Below are 7,900 nucleotides of genomic sequence, written 5' to 3' on the forward strand. Positions count from 1 at the left end.
CTGGAAGAATGGTTGTGATTTCAAAAGAAAGAGGGAGGTTTGGAGGAAAGCTGGGCTTGTTGAAGGAGAGGGGTAATAATGAGTTCTACTTTGGACATGTTGTGACATACACTTTGAAATATCCAATAGTCTAGTTTCTGTTGCTCTTGAGGCTTCCTGAGGTCTTCCTTTATGCTGACTTTCATCAACCTCATGCATCAAACTCCACACCACCATCAACATGACCCATAAGCATATCTACTATTCAGTCCAAGTATTTTGATGAACACTATGAGTGCTGGAATGTTATGTTACCTGGAAAATTTTCAAAAGAAGTGTCAAAAACCCACCTGATGTCCAAAGAGGAGTATAGGATACAGGGTGTGTCCAGTAGAAGCTTAGATATGTCCATCATAAAATTTGTGAGACAGAACCACACATTCTACTCTTTCTAAGACTTCTTCCAAAAGAACAATAAAAATGAAGTTGACCTGAGGTCTTCACTTACTTCTTTTTTGCAATTATGTTCACATGCCTATATGGTAGTAGTCAGTGGATATCCATATCTGTGAATGAGCTGTATTTTTCACAGAAGCAGGGCTCAGTTAAATGCCACTGTGAGCAGACCTCTATGGAGTGTTTAAGATCATTTTTTGCTAGTCAATTTTCTCTTAATGTAAATGCTTATTTGACTTCTCCTTGAATTATCTCTGTTTAATAAAGTTCATATGTTGCATGTAAAAAATAGTGCCAAATAGGAAATTGGGGATGTCGGGTTGAAGTTCAAGGGAGAGCCGGGGGTTGATTATATAAATCTGGGAGTCATATACATATAGGAGTTAAATCCATGGTTGCTGATAAAGTTACCAAGAGTTACCAAGGTTACCAAGAGAGAAAGAGACGATTAGGGGACCTCATGTAGAGAGAACCTTATGGAATACCTTTAAGGAATATGGAATTTAGGGGGTGTGATAGGATGATAAACCAGCAAAGAAGACTGAAAAGGGGTAGAACCAGTAGCGAGCAGTATCACAAAAATCCAGATGTATCTAGGAAATAATATCCAGGAAGACATAGTGATTGATAGTGTCAGAGGCTACAGAGGTCAAGGATGATGACTGAGGAAAGACCCAAATTTAGCAATTAAGAGAGAAATTATTGGTAATATTAGAAAGAGCAGTTTCAGTCAAGGGATGAAACCAGATTTCAGAGCTGAGGAAAGAGAGGAGAGGCACTAGAGGCAGAAAGCATAGATAAGGTTTTCTAGGAAGTTGGCTGAGAACCTGAAGAGAAATATAGGATGATAGCTTTGAGAAGATGTTAGGATCTAAGGAAGGTTTTTTTCTTTTTTAAATGAAGGATGTTTGGGAATCTTTTTCTAGCTGAAGGGAAGGAGATAGCAAGAAACTCAAAATTAAAAAGACAGAGGGAATGATTAAAGTTACAATCTTTTGGAGAAGATGGGAGGGATTTGGGAATAAAATCACATGTGGAGGGGTTAGCCTTGGCGAGGAGAAGAGTCACTTCTTTGTCAGAGACTGGAGAATGGAAGAGCAAACAATCATGTTAAAAGGTTTGAGATGGAAGAGAATGGGAGAAAATGGAGCTCATGGGAATGACCTTAATTTTCTCAGTAAGAGGAAGGCAATATTCTCAGGTGAGTGGGGTCAGATTGGAGGTGTGGGAAGTTTGAGGAGAGGAGAGAATATTTAGGAGAGCTTCTGGGGGTAGTAAGAGAGAGAATCAACAGGGGAAGAAGGAAAGGATTGCCTTGATGCAATAGGGGCCCAGTTAAAATCAGATAACTTGAATTTATAACACACCACAAGCTGAAAAAGCACTCTCTACAGTCTCTTTTGTTGTTGCGCAGTTGTTTTTCAGTTGTGTCTGACTCTTTGTGACCCCATTTGGGATTTCCTTGGCAGAGATACTAGAGTGGTTTGCCATTTTCTTCTCCCGCTCATTTTACAGATGAGAAAACTGAGGCACACAGAGTTAAGTGACTTGCCCAGGGTCACACAGTTAGTAAGAGTCTAAGGCCAGAGTTGAACTCAGGAGATTGAATCTTCCTGGCTCCACTGTGCCACCTAGCTGCCCTGTTTACTTTAGTTGACATACTAATTTTATCAGATCCTCTAGGATTACGAGGGGAAAAAATAAAACCTAAGAACCATAGTGCCTCAGTGTTACTCTTAGGGTACTGAAATCAGTGACTGTCATGTTATTATTATCTCTGACACTCCCAAGACAATAGGGAAGGTCTGACAAGACTTCAGGGAAGCAGTTGTCCCTGATCTTATGATTAGGTCATCACAGCCCTGCCCTTTCATTATGCTCTGTGCTTTAATTCATTTACAATGTGGCCCAATGGCCAAGGCTTTCTCCAGAGACACACAAGGATCACAAAGGAATGTAAAGAGACAAGCAGGGAAAGCCAAACAGGTAATCAGACTGAGCAGAGCTGAGCTGAGCTGCTCTGCTTTAAAAGGGTCTACCATAGCTCTCTTACCCTTTTTGCTTTCAAGACACACAAATTTAGCACCACCCTCTAATGGCCATATCAAAACATAATCCCAGACACCTTCCTGGCCCTGCTTTTATCTTTAAATTGCAGTTTATAGGCCTCTTTGGAGTAAGAGAGAGGTACTGATTCTGAAGATTACTGGCAACTGCTACTTTCCTGTTCCACAAACTGACTATCCTGATTGTGGTATTTTGAAGAACAATCTGGAAATATGCCCAAAGAGTTATAAAACGGTGTGCCCTTTGACCCAGCAATATCACTTTTATGTCTGTTTCCCAAGGTGATGGGGGAAAAAGGAAAAGAACCTGTATGTTCTAAAATATTTATAGCAGCTCTTTTTGTGGTGGCAAAGAACTGGAAATTGAAAGGATGCCCATCAATTAGGGAATGGCTGAGTAAGTTGTGGTATTGTGCTGTAAGAAGTGATGAGCTGGTTGATTTTAGAAAAACATGGAAAGATCTGTACGTAATAATGAAAATTGAAGTGAGCAGGACCAAGAGAGCATCATATACAGTAACAGTAAAATTATTTGAAGAATATTTGTGAACAACCAAGTTATTCTGAGTGCTATACTCGGATCAACTATTAAGGACCTATGAAGGAAGATGCTATCTACACCTCCTAAGAAAGAACTGATTAATAGAAGTATGCATAGTATGGTTTTACATATATTTATAAATCTGCACCAATGGAGGCCTTCTCTAGGGAAGGCTGGGGAAGGAAGGAGGGAGATAATTCAGAACTTAAAATGTAACAAAAAAATTAAATTTAAAAAATCCTTCATAGAACCCTAGAATTGAGGGGAATTCTCCAATAGTAATTAAACTCCTCAAACTGTACAACGTGTGTGTGTACCCTTCATGTTCTAGGGAATAGGGTTCCAAAATACAAAAGAAAGAGAGCATTTGGCTATTCAAACCGAAGAACTCTTAACTTTCTAAATTTGGCTACAAGTTCCCTTCTCACTCTAAAATCTTACCAAAGTCCCAGAACATTGCCCCTAGGCACTAACTTCTCTCAAAAAATGAAATGAGCAAACCAGCCTTTAACGAGAGGGATGAACCTTGGCAGTGAAGAGAAGAGATAGAATATTAAGTTTCCCCCAGGAGAAGTAATATGCAAGACTAATACAAGGTGAGGCTAAGAATTTCTTTTTAGTTTTTAACTTAATTTTATTTTGTTGGAGTGAGGCAAGGTGATTTCTTTCCCTATAGTAGAAGATGGACAGCCTAAGAGGGGTTTCCCTCTCTCAAGCTGTATATAGTCCTAAAGAGCAAGGAAGTCTTTCCCCAGTCAACTCTTCAATCATAAAAGTGGATTCTCCTTTCCTCCAATCAGATCCCAAGCCCTGTGATCCAGTGGAAAGAGCATTAAGCATGGAATAAGAAGAGTTGCGCAGAAGAACCACCACTTCCTGGAAATGTAATTGGAGGCAAGACCCTTGTATAGATTGAGCTTTAGTTTCAGCACATGTTAAAAAAGAAATGAACACTTATCTGCACCTGGCAAAGGGCTATCTAAATGTGAACTATTATCATTTCAGAGGCAGGACTTGAGGTCAAGTCTTCCTGAATCCAAGGTCAGCATGGGTTCTAGACCTCTAATTTTATTCATTCATAATGATACATATATGGAGAAAATATATTAAATATATATACATATAACTGGTGTAGAGAGAGGGTGTGGCCCCATAGCATGATAGCCTAACCCCCTTTTTTCTCTATCTGGGCTGGCTGTCTCACTTGCAACCTGTACTCAAAATGGTTGGTCACATGGGTTTTCTCAGAGGGGGAGCTTTTGACAAGTAGTCACACTACTACAATTCATTCTAAGTGTCCTGGGGTAGTGGTGTTCTGGTAAATGTTTAACAACCAACTCTCCAAAAAAAAAGTATATACAATACATGTCTAAATTGAAGCTGCATTATTAATATTACAATCTTTAAGTCAAAAGCAGCTCCTTTTTAAGTCTGGGATATGCAAAGCTTGTTGCTCTTCTCTCTATGGACTTTGAGGGGATATTTTCTTCTTAAGCAGTAAAGGTCAGGAGATGTATGCAAGCCTGAGAGGGGATTCCTCTCTCAAGCTACACAAAGCCCTAAAGAACAAGGAAGTCTTTCCCCAGCCAGCTCTTCAACCAAGATGGATTCTCATTTTCTCCAATCAGGTCAACTCTCCACCTTAATTGCAGAGCCTGCCTTTTAGCAAGTAGCTGGTCTCAGTTTCTGTCAGTTCTATTTCAGTTCTATCAGCTTTTCAGCCCTGTGTGTTCAGGGTCTTCCAATGTCTCAGCTTCTGTAAGCAATATCTCTTGTTGGCTTCTCTGATTTCTCTAATGTACTCAGCTCTTTCAGTTGCAGACTCCCAATCTTCTGATCTGGCTTTTAGTGCCTCATTGGCACTAAATTTACTACTCTTAATGGGGCATAAATCATCTACAAGTTAGGTTGAGAAGTCCAAAAATATACATTTCTGTCAAATATTACACAAAGAGTTAAGACATTCCTTTGCCATAGTCCTCGAACAGTTCTTTGAGTCAAAATTTCCCAACAATAACCTCCAAAATGCTAAAAACAGTCAAATTAGCTTCAAGTATCCACTGGAACAATAAGAATAGCAACAATAATAACTAACATTTATATGGAGTTTTAAAGTTTGCTAAGCACTTTGCATATATTATTTCATTTGAGCCTCATAACAACTCTGTGAAGTTGGTGTTATTATTATCCCCATTTTACAGATGACAAAACTGAAGCTGAAATAAGTAAAGGGATCTGTCCAGGGTAACACAACTCATAAGTATTTGAGCAGGATTTGAACTCAGGTCTCCTTGACTCTAAGTACAGCACACTATCCCTTGCACTCATCTAGCCTTCTCTACTATCAGTCAGTACTTTTTATTCTGAGATACTGTTCTCTCTTAGGTCCTCTCAAAACTGTTATCTGAGGGGCTTTAGGTTCTCTCAGCTCAGTCTGTGTTTTTCCTTCAAGCTACTTTTTTCTGTTCATATAAAATGTCCTTTTTCTTCCACTTTCAGTAAATAAAATATCTGCATAAGAAAGAGGTAGAACCTTGCATGCATGTGTGTATGTATATTACATACATACAAATATGTGTGTATATGGTGCTGCCTTTTTTGTGTAGATATTTAATTTATTAAAAGGAAAAGGTTATCATATGTATGGGAATATTTAATAAAACACACATGTAACATATATGACACATGTATTATTGAGGAGAAGACATTTTTCCTTTCCCCAAAACCTTGAGATTTCTAAGATTGGCAGGAGGCAGGAGGCAAGAGGTGTGCTAATAGCAATACTTCTGGTTCCATCCAGCTTAACTGGTTAACTTCCTTTAACTAGGGGGTACAGCAGAATGAAATTAGAAAAATTTAGAGGAAAAAAGTCTTGGACTTGGAGTCAAATAGATGCTAATTGTAATATTAGGAAGAAAAGATAAAACCTTGCCTCACATCAATTTGGGTTATGAATAGTCCCTTCACCTCCCCTCCATCCTAAGGGGCTGGCATTTGTCTCATGCTGGCTGTTGGGGTAGGAGATCCTAGGGACACTGCTAGCAGCAAAGAGGATGTGGAAGGCAACAGGGAGGAAAGGTAAGTATCTCATGAGCTGGAAGTTGTGGCCATGTCGTACAGTCTGGTCCAGGATGTCTTCAAATATCAAAGGGTTGGAGCTGTGGTGTCTTGTGGGACTCTTTGCAAACCAACCAGGAAGAGGGGTGCATAACAGAGAGTGAGGAGCAGTCTTGGCAGCCTGTCTGGAAATCTACAATAGAAAAACTAGAAACCTACTAGTTAGGTAACCTCACTACAGTGGGTTACCAGACAAAAACTGACCTACAGAAAGAAGGACTTAATCAGGGGTGGGAAACCTGTGATCTCAAGGCTACATGTGGCCTCTAGACCACAGGTTTCCCACCCCTGACGTTTTTGCACCCCATAACAAAGGGAAATTTTCCAGTTTCCTAAATTCCTGTTGAAGTTTATATGATAGCAGAGGTCAAATCTAAAGGGTGTCCAGAATTGCCAGCCCTCCTCTTCATCCATTTCTTATAGTGGCCAGGCCCAATTGTACATTATATACACAAATGCTACTCATGAAAGCTGTGTTTTCAACCTTTCCTCAACCATAATCAATAACTGGTTGTATATAATCAAGACAAATGTTGCATAATAGAGCCATGTTTATTAAGTCAATATATGGCTTGTAGTGAATTCCTTGGCATTGTTTGTACACGGTATAAATATTTTAAAATTCTGCCGGTAACAGGAGTTTCTGTATACATTATACAGAGTACTCTTTTATCCGGTTAAGAGAAGCAATATGAAGGAGCGGATGCAACTTGTCCAAACAAACATGTGTTTCTTCCTCCAGCTGGGCGGATTGTCATTATTTCCTTTTGGAACGTCCTTTTGTCATCTTTCACAGCCATAGCATGTATATACAGGTAAATACGTTGGTTTAAAGTATCTACTATTTATAATTAGAAAACCAAAATTAATAGACGACTTAGTAGGCTGAGGCACAGAAGGGTATGGGCAGGAGGCTCCAGGTCAAAACTGTATATGTATGGTCTTGGCAGGATTTTAGCTTTATGTTGCTTTAATGTAGCTAGATTTGTTAAGGACTTTATAAGTATTATCTCATTAGATTCTTATTCTGACATGTAACAAAATTCTCATATTTTAGCTGACATTTTGGTGTGGCTGCAATATCTGTAGTAAATATGATAGGAGAGAGGACACTCCCTACCAAATATTCCTGTGATAAAGGAAACAGTCCTTTAAGAACTTACCGTTCTCACACAAGTACCATACTATCATATGACTGACAATTTAGGGATGATTGAAGTTGGGTGGCTTGTGAGAAAGAATGGTTTAGTCAATGAGACAAACGTGTGCCAATCCCTTTGTGGGGTTGGATTGCAAAAGACTAAAGGTCTTGTACATAGTTGGGCAACTGATCCTTTGGGGTTGGCTCCTGACATCCTCAAAGTCAGCAATATAGACATTCAGCCAGGGGGATCCTAACAACTAACAACCCTCTCGGAAAAAAAAAAAAAAAAACTCTAGCTCTGAAAGCCTGCCCATTCAAGGGAAATAATGCCAGCTGCAAACTTTATTAGGTGGAGGGAGTGGGGAGGAGTTTTATTGTCTCAGAGTTTTACTTCATTGTTTTCTTTTTGGCCAACCACTGTGAAAAAATAAATTTACTATATCTTGATACCCATCCAATTTCATATATTGCAATACATTCTACTCCAAAGACATATTATTTTCAAATTTAAGATTGTGGAAGGAGCATAAGCCTGGCTGCCTCTTCTGGTAAGGAAGGAAGGAAGGAAGGAAGGAAGGAAGGAAGGAAGGAAGGAAG

General features: G+C 39.3%; 1 pseudogene; it reads left to right on the plus strand.

Annotated features, from left to right (window-relative positions):
* The first annotated feature begins 220 nt into the window (after positions 1-220).
* On the plus strand, positions 221-457 carry LOC114037832 (annotated as a pseudogene).
* Positions 458-7,900: the final 7,443 nt, after the last annotated feature.

This window comes from Vombatus ursinus, unplaced genomic scaffold (genome assembly GCF_900497805.2).
Source record: "Vombatus ursinus unplaced genomic scaffold, bare-nosed wombat genome assembly UNPS02010639.1, whole genome shotgun sequence".
In the NCBI taxonomy this organism is placed as follows: Eukaryota; Metazoa; Chordata; class Mammalia; order Diprotodontia; family Vombatidae; genus Vombatus; species Vombatus ursinus.